Consider the following 14,124-nt stretch of genomic DNA (forward strand, 5'->3'; position numbering starts at 1 on the left):
AGTTTATCACTTTTAGCCTGCTCCAATTCAGACTAATTAGTTAGAATATACTGACTATCCACTCTCCAGTCTTAATTAGATATCTAAGAAATATAATTTCTTTTAAGTTGTTTGCACAGCCTTGATCTCTCCTACACAGATCGCAAAGAGAAATAAAGAAAACTCACAAGCTTGCGTCCCTGATTATCCAGTCCTTACTAAGTGAACATGTTTCCCTTGCTGCCTTATTAGCAGATACATCATTTATACTTTCCTCCTTTAAGTGTTTCTTTAAAATAAATGTTAATTTACCTTGAGTCAATTCTTCGCTAAGCACTGGCTCTAAATGTTTCATAACCTGTGTTCTACACGTGTCTTAAATCCAGATTTCAACCTCCTAGTGTGCTTCTGAGGAAACTTTAAAACGTTTTTTGAAATGTTGAAAGGTATTTTGAGCAGAATAGCGTCCCACCAGATTCATGTCTCCCATTGCGTATTACACTACCAACATAATTTCATTCTTGCTCAGCCATAGTTAAAATTAGCTCGGAAGCCAGAGATTATCGCTACCAATGGAGTACTTTACCACAACCAGCAAGGCTTCCTATGCCTTGCCCAGCTAATGTGTGCAGCAAGTGAATGGCAGGATCCCAAACAATAGCTGTGGGTCAGCTGAGGCAGATGCTATAACTACATCTGTGGGATAGGCCGCCTGGGTGAGCCTGGCTGGCTCGGTTGGTTGAGCATCCGGCTCAGGTCATGATCCCAGAGTCATGGGATTGAACCCTGCATTGGGTGCTAAGCATGGAGCCTGCTTAAGATTCTCTCTTGTTCTCCCTCTGCTCCTCTCCTCTGCTCTCACTCTTTCTTTTTCTCAAATAAATAAATAAGTAAATAAAATAGTAAAAGTAACACGGCAGGGACATACTGAGAGATAACTGTAAATGGTGTAGATTATTTGTAAACTGTTAAGAAAGGTCAGAAGAAGAGCAGATCCCCTGGGTAACATTCAGAGTTACGATGATTAATTTTGAAAAGGGCCACTCCTCAAAAGCTGACGCATTAGTGGGTAAAACAGAGAGTGGGATAGGAGCACATTTCCCACAATCACATAGAAAAGAACACAATATGAGAATATATTTTACAAACCACAAAGCCTTATACAGGCTTTATTATCATTCTTATACACTGAAAGTACAGCTAGTTGAATGTCAATCTTTTCAAGCCTCTGCTAAATTTGTATTTCACTATTGGTCATATTTCTAATTTATGTTTTCAACTGCATTGAAATGTCATGCTTACAAATATTAATCAAAATAGGGTGACCACTATCTGGCACACATGGAAGTCTCTTAGCTGGAGATTGGGGCAAGTAGGTATGATATATATATATATATATATATATATATATATATATATATATATATACACACACACAGACACACACATACACACATATATATGTATATATACATACATATACACATATATACATATATATACACATATATATGTATACATATATATATATACACACACATACACACACACACACACACACACACACATATATATATATATATATATATATATATATATAGTGCTACAAGAGGCTTGTTCTTGGGTGAAATAAGCATGGTTTTTCTCAAAAGTCTTTACCTTTTACATCAGAAGTAAATGTGAAGTGTGTTACATCAACTTCAAAAATATTTCTTAATTATACTGTTAATATTAACAATTTACATTCAAAGCCTAGAAGCTTGTGACAAAATAACTTAAGAATTCCAATTCCATCTCCTATATTTGAGTAAGTAAAGTATTTTTGGCTATACCTAATAACATTAGAATGATATTGAATTACATTAAATCAATGTGCACTATTCTTGTTAATTAAATGAATTATCTGGGTTGAGAAAGTACACAATATATATCTATTATAACCCATAATCTTGAAAATAATCGTTGTCATTTACAAAAAAAAATATTTCCTGGTAAATTTGATATCTATCTTTCGGGATCCACTCTAACACTCAAGTTATATAAGGGCCCAAATTTTAAAAGGTGCAATTCTGACCTCCCTATTCAAAGCCCTCCTTGCTGGAGGTTGCTTGCCTATTTTCTCATTGATAGCTTCTTTGAAGCCATCAAGCTCACTCTTAGCACTCACTGGGACTTAAGGTTTAAGTAGAACATTTCTGAATTTCTAACACTCTGGTTCCTCTTACAGCAACCTCAGATCACCACAACCCCAATCCCACTATGGACATTATACATACTGAACACTAATTTTGAGGGGTCAGAGTTCCAATTGCAATGATACCTACTCAAGTATTTGGCTCCTTTATTTTTCATTGCTTAGTTCTTTGCTCTCCACTTTTTTTGTTTGGCTGAACTGCGACAAACTTCTCCCTGGTAAGGAAATGTAGCACTAATCGTGGTTTATTTAGCAAAAAAAAAGCTACTATCTTCAATGGCCAGGATATCCAGGGGTTGTAATTAAGACATGTCCTTAAGGTATGCCCTCATCTTTCTTTAAGCCAGTTTTACTGAATTAAATAACAATTTTGGTTAAGTAATCTATCTCATACTACTGAAAAAATAAAGCAACTCTGAATTTAGATTTTTTAAATAACTAATTTCTCTTTTTTCTTCCTCCCTCCCTCTTTTCTTTTCTCTCTCTATCCCTTTCTTTCTCCCTTCCTTCTCTCACTTTTCCCTTCCTTCCTCCTTCCCCCCTTTCCTCCCTCTTTGCCTCATTGCACTCTCTTTTTCTTATATTTTGCTAACTGGCTTTCTAAACATTAATGAATGGAATAGGATAGTTTCCCAAAATAATTAGCCATGCGTCAAAAATAATTCCAAATAAATCTTCCAAAGTGGACCAAAATAAGGAAATTTCCCCTCATTTTATTAAAAAACTAATGGTTCGATAATGAGATTCTATGAAAAATTTAAAGCACTTGTGATTTTTTTTTAATCTACACTTTGTGTACTTTACTTTTCAGTGGTTTAACACATTTTCCCTTAATTTCTGTTAGAAAAATGTGTAACTTCACTAAAACCTCCACCCTGCATGAGCCTGAAATAATTAGAAAGGCATGAAACTTTTGATAATGCATAGCAAACACAGAGAGACTAGAATATCAGTAGATGTGCAGGGCTTCACTCAGACGGTAAGACTTAATGTGAGGAATAAAGAGTGCTTAGAATTTGGATGAAGGGGTGGATGGGTGGAGGAGAAGATAAGGAACCGTTATCAGGAAGGGGAACAGATATAGCAAAGATAGCAATGAAATGTTACCTATACTTCCTTTTCAGAGTGTTTGTGTTTAGGGCAATTTCCATAAATGTATTAAAGGAATCTCTTACCAGTGGTTGAGACATATTTAGAAATCTTGCTACACTGATTCCCAATATATTACTGTTTACCTACTTTCTTAGGCTATTCACTGCGTTTTACCTACTTTCTTAGGCTATTCACTGCGTAGTTATGTTTAATTTGTTAGTTTACATTATGTTTATCTGTTAACCCCAGATTTCAGAGATTTGCCACAATACAGATTTATTTTTCACTCACATTCCAGGCCAATTCCAGGGCTCCTAGTTGGCAATTAGGTGGTTTTTGTTCATCTTGAGATTTAGGTACGTGGATCCTTCCATCTGGCACCTGCACCATTCCCTTAGTGTCTCTTAACAGGTGGGACAAGAGAAGACATACCAACCTCATCAAAATCTTGGCCAGAAATTGATCACTTCTGTTCACAGTCCATTAGGAAGAATTGGTCACACAGCCCTACTTAAATGGAAGGGAAGCTTAGGAATGTAATTTTTGTCTGGGCAACTGTTTTCCCACAACTCAAACTATGGGAAGCACCAGTTTTGATGGATAGTTAGCTACCTCCAGCATACTTACCAAAAGTGTTAGCTTTCTATAGATATACTTATACAATGTGGAAAATTTAGAGGAAAATATTCAAGAATCCTTAGAATTTATCCATTTCTTTTTTTATTTTTTTTTCAACGTTTATTTATTTTTTTGGGACAGAGAGAGACAGAGCATGAACGGGGGAGGGGCAGAGAGAGAGGGAGACACAGAAACGGAAACAGGCTCCAGGCTCCGAGCCATCAGCCCAGAGCCTGACGCGGGGCTCGAACTCACGGACCGCGAGATCGTGACCTGGCTGAAGTCGGACGCTTAACCGACTGAGCCACCCAGGCGCCCCCATCCATTTCTTAAAAAAGACACTTCAATAAGTAGTCTTTGAAAGTACCTCATATTCTGCATTTTGGTCCTATAATCTTAGATTTTTGTATAATAGTTTGGCAACCAAATTGTAATTTGCCATTTTAATTATTTTCATATAATGTTCATCTCAGCTAGAATATGACACATGTTCTCAGCTCATTAACATTTCCTGATTTTAATGTATTTCCCATTCAACTTCCTTTCCCAGTAGGTCAAGTCCCCAGGACTTTCATTGTGGTTGTCTGTGGATACCACACAGAACGATCACAGGGAAAAATATATAGACTCTGAATTATTCTGCAAAGGGGCCCTAATTGGGTTCTCCCTTTCATAGAAATAGATCTTTCATCAATGACAATTCAGTGCAATTAGGGAAGGTCTCCTATAACTTGCCATGGGTGCAGTCAGTTGATACTAATGTTTCTTTGGGAAGCACTTGAATAAATGATGTCTCATCATTTTTATGTGAGAATTCCGTAGCATGAGAGTTGCCTTCCAATTCAATACTTAGGACTGAACTATTTTAATTCCAATGGCTTTACACTGAATTCTAATTTCTTTCTTCTTTTTTTTTAATGTAAACTTTGCTGTGTGGCTTCTTGAGGCATATTCCACATACTTACTTGATACCTTCTAATAGGCCTCTCCTTTATCTAACCCTGTAAAGGATGTGTTTTTCTATACAGAAATGACATATTAACAACAATAATACTGGCATTGCATTTAGAGCTTACAAAACTACTTTCTACCTTATTTAATATTTAAAACAACTTTGTGAGATTCAGAGAATGATTTGCCAAAGGAAACACAGCTGATCAATAGCAGAAATGATTTTTAAATTAAGTCATTAGATTTGCTACTACATGATGATGCCCATTTAAATTTATTACAATGCATGAAACTGAAATAATCTGAGAGTCATGAAACTATGTTATTGATAGTAAGTGCACAGAAAGGTATCAATATGTAAAGCTTCAAAATATATGTAAATATATTCGTAAATATTGGTAATATGTAAATATGCAAAACTATGAGTTCATATGTCATAAAGGGTGGAGAGAATGAATGGATGAATGGGTTGAGTGGTAGAGAAGATAAGAAAGCTATTTAGGAAGAGGAGGTGATTCTTGCATAAAATCAGGAAAGAGAGTCTGTGTACAGACACTATGGGGACACTGAAATATATGGTGAGAGGGGGTTGGGGGGAGGGGGAGAAGAGTGATAAGGAAAGAGGCTAGTTAGATCAGCTAAGAAGGCCTAAGTCTGAAGAGCTTTGAAAGTCTGGCAGAGAAATTTAGACTTGACTAACAGGGTGACATGAACCAATGTGATTTCATGAGATAGAAATACCAGGAGAAAGTGCTTTAAAGAAGGAGATATTTGGCAGTAGACTGCCTGATAGCTTGAAAACAGAAAAGCTGAAGGCAGTCAATCTGTTGCTGCCAGATCAAGATGTGAAAAAGATTTGGAGCCGGTGGCAATGAAGTGTGAAACAAAACAGAGGCCACGGCTCAGGGCTACATTGGGCAAAAAGAATAAATTGTTAAAGATAAAGCTTTAAGGTTTTAACCAAGGAAGACTAGAAGAATGTGGAATTCAGGAATAACCTGTTTTCAAAAATAATGGTGAGATAATCTAAGTCTAGTTGTCAAATTACAACTTACTGATGTCAAAATAAATACCTGTTTTCTAATGTAAGTGCTTTTCTTATTTATTTTCTTATTAGAGAGAGAGCAAGCGAGCAGGGGAGAGGGCACGGGGAGAGAGAGAGAGAGAGAGAGAGAGAGAGAGAGAGAGAGAGAGAGAATCTTAAGCAGACTCCATGCTCAGCACAGAGCCCAACAGGGGCTCAATTCCATAACCCTGGGATCGTGACCGAGCCCAAATCAAGAGTCGGATGCTGAACCAACTGAACCACTCGGGCACCCCCTAATGTAAGTGCTTTTCCGTTGATTGTCATATTTCTAAGCTATGCAATTTTGATTTAATTCCCCAGTATTAGAAATTTCAAAGAGACTGTTTATTAGATAAATATTTAACAACAGAGCCACTTTATCTCTTTTTTAAAAGTTTATTTATTTTGAGCGAGAGAGACTGAGAGAGGATGCATGTGTATGTGCTCGGGTATGGGAGGGGCAGAGAGAAAGGAAGAGAGAGAATCCCAAGCAGGCTCCACGCTGTCAGCGCAGGGCCCCATGCAGGGCTCGACCTCATAAACCGGGAGATCATGACCTGAGCTGAAATCAAGAGTCAGTCACTCAACCAACCAAGCCATCCACGCACCCTGTCACTTTATCTCTTAAGAATAGGATTCTTTAGGGTGCCTGGGTGGCTCAGTCAGTTGAGCTCTGACTTCAGCTTAGGTCATGACCTCACAGTTTGTGAGTTTGAGCCCTGCACTGAGCTCTCTGCTGTCAGCACAGAGCTTCCTTTGGATCCTCTATCCCCATCCCCCACCCCCACCCCCACCCCCCACTGCTGCCCCTTGTACCTTTCCTGCTAGCTCTCCCTCTCAAAAATAATTATAATAATAAAAATAAGAACAGGATTATTTTACCGTCCTGCTGTGACTACTGTGTCAAAAATAAGTCAAATACTAAATGTCTTCATAGAACAAGCCTGTATGTTGTTCATACTGTGAAGCTATTAATTCTGACCTTTAGAATAGCTTGCCAATTTATACACAAAACAGGACTCTGGCTATTGGACTCTGAAGTAAACAGGCTTAAGACATTGTGTTCAAAACAGCTGGTATTTATAGAAACACAAAATTTTTAGAGATTATATTTCAGCCTCCAATTTTACAGATGGTAAAATAGAATTTATCCAAAACACAGATCCAATTAGTAGCAGAGATGGATTGGGATTTAGGTTTTTGACTCTGGATTCAGTATTCTAGAATATTCTTTGTAGAACATTGTTAACAATAAATGTGAGAACTTGGATGCCAGGAATAGTTTGAAATTTACATCTATTACCTGAGAAATACTACACAACAGCCCAATGAATTGGATACAATTATGACACCTCCCTTTCCAAGAAGAGCAAATGAGATGTGTACAGGTGGAGTAAAGTCTGATTCACTTACGCAAGATTACATACTAATGAAGCTGGAATTTGAAGCCAGGTAATCTGGTTCCAGAGGCTGCACCCTTGCTGCTTCCCAAGCCTCAGCCCCAACTCTATTCTTTCCAAATGTTATATGTGCCAACTTGCAAACAGAGAATAATAAGTATAAGGAAATGAAATAATAGAACTCCCAACCATGTTCTGCCTTTTCTGTTTTTTTTTTTTAAACAAAAAACCTTTAAAAAAAATGTTTATTCTTGAGAGAAAGAGAGACAGAGCACGAGCAGAGTAGGAACAGAGAAAGAGGGAGACACAGAATCTGAAGCAGGCTCCAGGCTCTGAGCTGTCAGCACAGAGCCCAATGGGGAACTCGAATTCATAAACCGCAAGATCATGACCTGAGCCGAAGTTGGACGCTTAACCGACTGAGCCACCCAGGTGCCCCCACGTTCTGCCTTTTCAACCAAAGATAATCTGTAGTTTTTGGCAAGAGGTTATTTGATCATTAAAAGCCCGAGGCAATTACTATTACAGACTCCAGTCAGTGTTGAGAGTAGTAGGGCATTCAACCAGGAAAAACAAACTGAAAAAAAAAAAATCTTTCTTATTCCACTTTTCCCAGGACCCAAGGGAGAGTGAATTCTGTGAAGGAAAACCTGAACATTAGGACTTTGAGAATGAGGACTCTAGAAGATGGTAAAGTGTAAACAAAGATGCTGTGTTTCAGTAATGAAGGAGGTGGACGCATCAAACACTGCAGGAAATTCAACGAAGAGTGGGATTGGAAAGTGGTTTTTGGATTGGGGCCATCAGTGAGTTTTGAGAGAGCAATTTCACTGGAACCTAGATTGCAGAAGGCCAGGGAATGCACATGAAGAGGTAAATGTATGCTGCATGCACCCCTCCAGTTTATAAATGTGTAACAAAACTGGATTACATTTCAGAAAGTTCACCTTTGCAACAGTCAGACTGAGAATATTTATTTTAGTTTAAAAATTGTTTCTTTAATAAGCTGTTACTGTTTAATAAGCATGGAGCAAGTATCAAAAGCTTTAAAAAAGTGAGCAGTGCAAAGTCTTCTTCCCTTCCCCATTCACCATCTGCACTGTTCCCATCTTTTCTTTTGAGTAACTGCTCTACTTATTTCTTCATCTTTTTTTTTTGAGGTATTTTTCTTTAAGTAAGGAAAACATACACATATTTTGACATGATGGTCATGTACTATACTGTTAAGGATTTCTTTTGTTCCCCGTTAAATGCATCTTGAGGACTTTTCCCATCAATACATGGGTTTCCTTATTAGTTTTTAAGATTTGGACAATATTCCATTAGGGATGCAGTACAGTTTATTGTTCTGTATAGAGGAAAAGTAGGTTGTTATATAATGTTTGCTGTCACAAACAGAGCTGTTCTGTTTCACATATATATCTTTGCACATATTTCATTTATATAAATGCAAGTAAACCTCTTAGGTAAATTCCTGGAAGTGAATTTGCTGGACTGGTTTGTTTTTCTTAAACCATTACAATATTGTTATATACTGTCGAAGTGCTAGCTACTCATGGATACCATGCCGATTTGCCATCTCTTAATCAATGCATGAAAATACCTGTTTTCTATATTTTCACCAATCCCGTGTTATCAAATTTTGAAATTTTATTTTGCAAGTCTTATAGCTAAAATAGGAGATCCTAATATAGTTTTCAATTACCTACTTCTTATGAATGAAAAATATTTTATTATATGTTCAAGAGCCATTTGTAGGTATTTGTAGGTAGGGATTTTTGATTTTGATATTAGGATCTAGTTTTAGTGCTCTAGGATTTTAATTGCCACTTTTAGGAAACTACTGCTATTTTATTCATGGTGAATATTCCTTAGGCATTTGAGAAAAGGGGATAGTATCTATTTTAAAGGCACAGTATTTGATATTTATCTATTAATTATATTATTTAGCATATATATATACACTAATTTTGAACTGTTACAAATAATTTGTAAATTATAAATTGATAAATCACAAAATTTACATAGTTGTATTATTTATTACACATGCACATATACACACATATACAGACACATACACCAGCTTTTTGCTTGTCTAATTGATCTGTTATGGAAAAGCAGTAGTAAATTTTTCTCCTATTACTAGTATGTTTCTATTTATCCTTGTTTTGACGAATGATGAAATGATGATGCCCTGTTGTCTGGTTGGTAGATATTCATCAATATTTTATTTTCATTTTGAACTGGATGCTCGAACATTATAATGTCTCTTTTCATTTTTAAGTGCATACTTTAGCATCATAACACATCTTTCTTCACTTGTTTAATGCTTTTTGTCATGAATTCAACTTGGTCTGACATTAAGATCATGACCTTCACTTTTTTTTTATATGAAATTTATTGACAAATTGGTTTCCATACAACACCCAGTGCTCATCCCAAAAGGTGCCCTCCTCAATACCCATCACCCACCCTCTCCTCCCTCCCACCCCCCATCAACCCTCAGTTTGTTCTCAGTTTTTAACAGTCTCTTATGCTTTGGCTCTCTCCCACTCTAACCTGTTTTTTTTTTTTTTCCTTCCCCTCCCCCATGGGTTCCTGTTAAGTTTCTCAGGGTCCACATAAGAGTGAAACCATATGGTATCTGTCTTTCTCTGTATGGCTTATTTCACTTAGCATCACACTCTCCAGTTCCATCCACGTTGCTACAAAAGGCCATATTTCATTTTTTCTCATTGCCACGTAATATTCCATTGTGTATATAAACCACAATTTCTTTATCCATTCATCAGTTGATGGACATTTAGGCTCTTTCCATAATTTGGCTATTGTTGAGAGTGCTGCTATGAACATTGGGGTACAAGTGGCCCTATGCATCAGTACTCCTGTATCCCTTGGATAAATTCCTAGCAGTGCTATTGCTGGGTCATAGGGTAGGTCTATTTTTAATTTTCTGAGGAACCTCCACACTGCTTTCCAGAGCGGCTGCACCAATTTGCATTCCCACCAACAGTGCAAGAGGGTTCCCGTTTCTCCACATCCTCTCCAGCATCTATAGTCTCCTGATTTGTTCATTTTGGCCACTCTGACTGGCGTGAGGTGATACCTGAGTGTGGTTTTGATTTGTATTTCCCTGATAAGGAGCGACGCTGAACATCTTTTCATGTGCCTGTTGGCCATCCGGATGTCTTCTTTAGAGAAGTGTCTATTCATGTTTTCTGCCCGTTTCTTCACTGGGTTATTTGTTTTTCGGGTGTGGAGTTTGGTGAGCTCTTTATAGATTTTGGATACTAGCCCTTTGTCCGATATGTCATTTGCGAATATCTTTTCCCATTCCGTTGGTTGCCTTTTAGTTTTGTTGGTTGTTTCCTTTGCTGTGCAGAAGCTTTTTATCTTCATAAGGTCCCAGTAATTCACTTTTGCTTTTAATTCCCTTGCCTTTGGGGATGTGTCGAGTAAGAGATTGCTACAGCTGAGGTCAGAGAGGTCTTTTCCTGCTTTCTCCTCTAAGATTTTGATGGTTTCCTGTCTCACATTTAGGTCCTTTATCCATTTTGAGATTATTTTTGTGAATGGTGTGAGAAAGTGGTCTAGTTTCAACCTTCTGCATGTTGCTGTCCAGTTCTCCCAGCACCATTTGTTAAAGAGACTGTCTTTTTTCCATTGGATGTTCTTTCCTGCTTTGTCAAAGATGAGTTGGCCATACGTTTGTGGGTCTAGTTCTGGGGTTTCTATTCTATTCCATTGGTCTATGTGTCTGTTTTTGTGCCAATACCATGCTGTCTTAATGATTACAGCTTTGTAGTAGAGGCTAAAGTCTAGGATTGTGATGCCTCCTGCTTTGGTCTTCTTCTTCAAAATTCCTTTGGCTATTCGGGGCCTTTTGTGGTTCCATATGAATTTTAGGATGGCTTGTTCTAGTTTCGAGAAGAATGCTGGTGCAATTTTGATTGGGATTGCATTGAATGTGTAGATAGCTTTGGGTAGTATTGACATTTTGACAATATTTATTTTTCCAATCCATGAGCAGGGAATGTCTTTCCATTTCTTTAAATCTTCTTCAATTTCCTTCATAAGCTTTCTATAGTTTTCAGCATACAGATCCTTTACATCTTTGGTTAGATTTATTCCTAGGTATTTTATGCTTCTTGGTGCAATTGTGAATGGGATCAGTTTCTTTATTTGTCTTTCTGTTGCTTCATTGTTAGTGTATAAGAATGCAACTGATTTCTGTACATTGATTTTGTATCCTGCAACTTTGCTGAATTCATGTATCAGTTCTAGCAGACTTTTGGTGGAGTCTATCGGATTTTCCATGTATAATATCATGTCATCTGCAAAAAGCGAAAGCTTGACTTCATCTTTGCCAATTTTGATGCCTTTGATTTCCTTTTGTTGTCTGATTGCTGATGATAGAACTTCCAGCACTATGTTAAACAGCAGCAGTGAGAGTGGGCATCCTTGTCGTGTTCCTGATCTCAGGGAAAAAGCTCTCAGTTTTTCCCCGTTGAGGATGATGTTAGCTGTGGGCTTTTCATAAATGGCTTTTATGATCTTTAAGTATGTTCCTTCTATCCCAACTTTCTCAAGGGTTTTTATTAAGAAAGGGTGCTGGATTTTGTCAAAGGCCTTTTCTGCATCGATTGACAGGATCATATGGTTCTTCTCTTTTTTTTTGTTAATGTGATGTATCACGTTGATTGATTTGCGAATGTTGAACCAGCCCTGCATCCCAGGAATGAATCCCACTTGATCATGGTGAATAATTCTTTTTATATGCCGTTGAATTCGATTTGCTAGTATCTTATTGAGAATTTTTGCATCCATATTCATCAGGGATATTGGCCTGTAGTTCTCTTTTTTTACTGGGTCTCTGTCTGGTTTAGGAATCAAAGTAATACTGGCTTCATAGAATGAGTCTGGAAGTTTTCCTTCCCTTTCTATTTCTTGGAATAGCTTGAGAAGGATAGGTATTATCTCTGCTTTAAACGTCTGGTAGAACTCCCCTGGGAAGCCATCTGGTCCTGGACTCTTCTTTGTTGGGAGATTTTTGATAACCGATTCAATTTCTTCGCTGGTTATGGGTCTGTTCAAGCTTTCTATTTCCTCCTGATTGAGTTTTGGAAGAGTGTGGGTGTTCAGGAATTTGTCCATTTCTTCCAGGTTGTCCAATTTGTTGGCATATAATTTTCATAGTATTCCCTGATAATTGTTTGTATCTCTGAGGGATTGGTTATAATAATTCCATTTTCATTCATGATTTTATCTATTTGGGTCATTTCCCTTTTCTTTTTGAGAAGCCTGGCTAGAGGTTTGTCAATTTTGTTTATTTTTTCAAAAAACCAACTCTTGGTTTCATTGATCTGCTCTACAGTTTTTTTAGATTCAATATTGTTTATTTCTGCTCTGATCTTTATTATTTCTCTTCTTCGGCTGGGTTTAGGCTGCCTTTGCTGTTCTGCTTCTAGTTCCTTTAGGTGTGCTGTTAGATTTTGTATTTGGGATTTTTCTTGTTTCTTGAGATAGGCCTGGATTGCAATGTATTTTCCTCTCAGGACTGCCTTCGCTGTGTCCCAAAGCGTTTGGATTGTTGTATTTTCATTTTCGTTTGTTTCCATATATTTTTTAATTTCTTCTCTAATTGCCTGGTTGACCCACTCATTCGTTAGTAGGGTGTTCTTTAACCTCCATGCCTTTGGAGGTTTTCCAGACTTTTTTCTGTGGTTGATTTCAAGCTTCATAGCATTGTGGTCTGAAAGTATGCATGGTATAATTTCAATTCTTGTAAACTTATGAAGGGCTGTTTTGTGACCCAGTATATGATCTATCTTGGAGAATGTTCCATGTGCACTCGAGAAGAAAGTATATTCTGTTGCTTTGGGATGCAGAGTTCTAAATATATCTGTCAAGTCCATCTGATCCAATGTCTCATTCAGGGCCCTTGTTTCTTTATTGACCATGTGTCTAGATGATCTGTCCATTTCTGTAAGTGGGGTGTTAAAGTCCCCTGCAATTACCACATTCTTATCAATAAGGTTGCTTATGTTTATGAGTAATTGTTTTATATATTTGGGGGCTCCGGTATTCGGCGCATAGACATTTATAATTGTTAGCTCTTCCTGATGGATAGACCCTGTAACTATTATATAATGTCCTTCTTCATCTCTTGTTACAGCCTTTAATTTAAAGTCTAGTTTGTCTGATATAAGTATGGCTACTCTAGCTTTCTTTTGGCTTCCAGTCGCATGATAAATAGTTCTCCATCCCCTCACTCTCAATCTAAAGGTGTCCTCAGGTCTAAAATGAGTCTCTTGTAGACAGCAAATAGATGGGTCTTGGTTTTTTATCCATTCTGATACCCTATGTCTTTTGGTTGGTGCATTTAATCCATTTACATTCAGTGTTATTATAGAAAGATATGGGTTTAGAGTCATTGTGATGTCTGTATGTTTTATGCTTGTAGTGATGTCTCTGGGACTTTGTCTCACAGGGTCCCCCTTAGGATCTCTTGTAGGGCTGGTTTAGTGGTGACAAATTCCTTCAGTTTTTGTTTGTTTGGGAAGACCTTTATCTCTCCTTCTATTCTAAATGACAGACTTGCTGGATAAAGGATTCTCGGCTGCATATTTTTTCTGTCTAGCACCCTGAAAATCTCGTGCCAATTCTTTCTGGCCTGCCAAGTTTCAAAAGAGAGATCAGTCACGAGTCTTATAGGTCTCCCTTTATATGTGAGGGCACGTTTACCCCTTGCTGCTTTCAGAATTTTCTCTTTATCCTTGTATTTTGCCAGTTTCACTAGGATATGTCGTGCAGAAGATCGATTC

General features: G+C 37.5%; 1 long non-coding RNA gene across 3 annotated transcripts in view; it reads right to left on the reverse strand.

Moving 5' to 3' along the window:
• LOC123384002 overlaps positions 1 to 14,124 on the reverse strand; it is a 287,319-nt gene that overhangs the window by 136,505 nt on the left and 136,690 nt on the right. The window lies entirely within an intron of this gene.

Source organism: Felis catus, chromosome A2 (assembly GCF_018350175.1).
Source record: "Felis catus isolate Fca126 chromosome A2, F.catus_Fca126_mat1.0, whole genome shotgun sequence".
Taxonomy (NCBI): Eukaryota; Metazoa; Chordata; class Mammalia; order Carnivora; family Felidae; genus Felis; species Felis catus.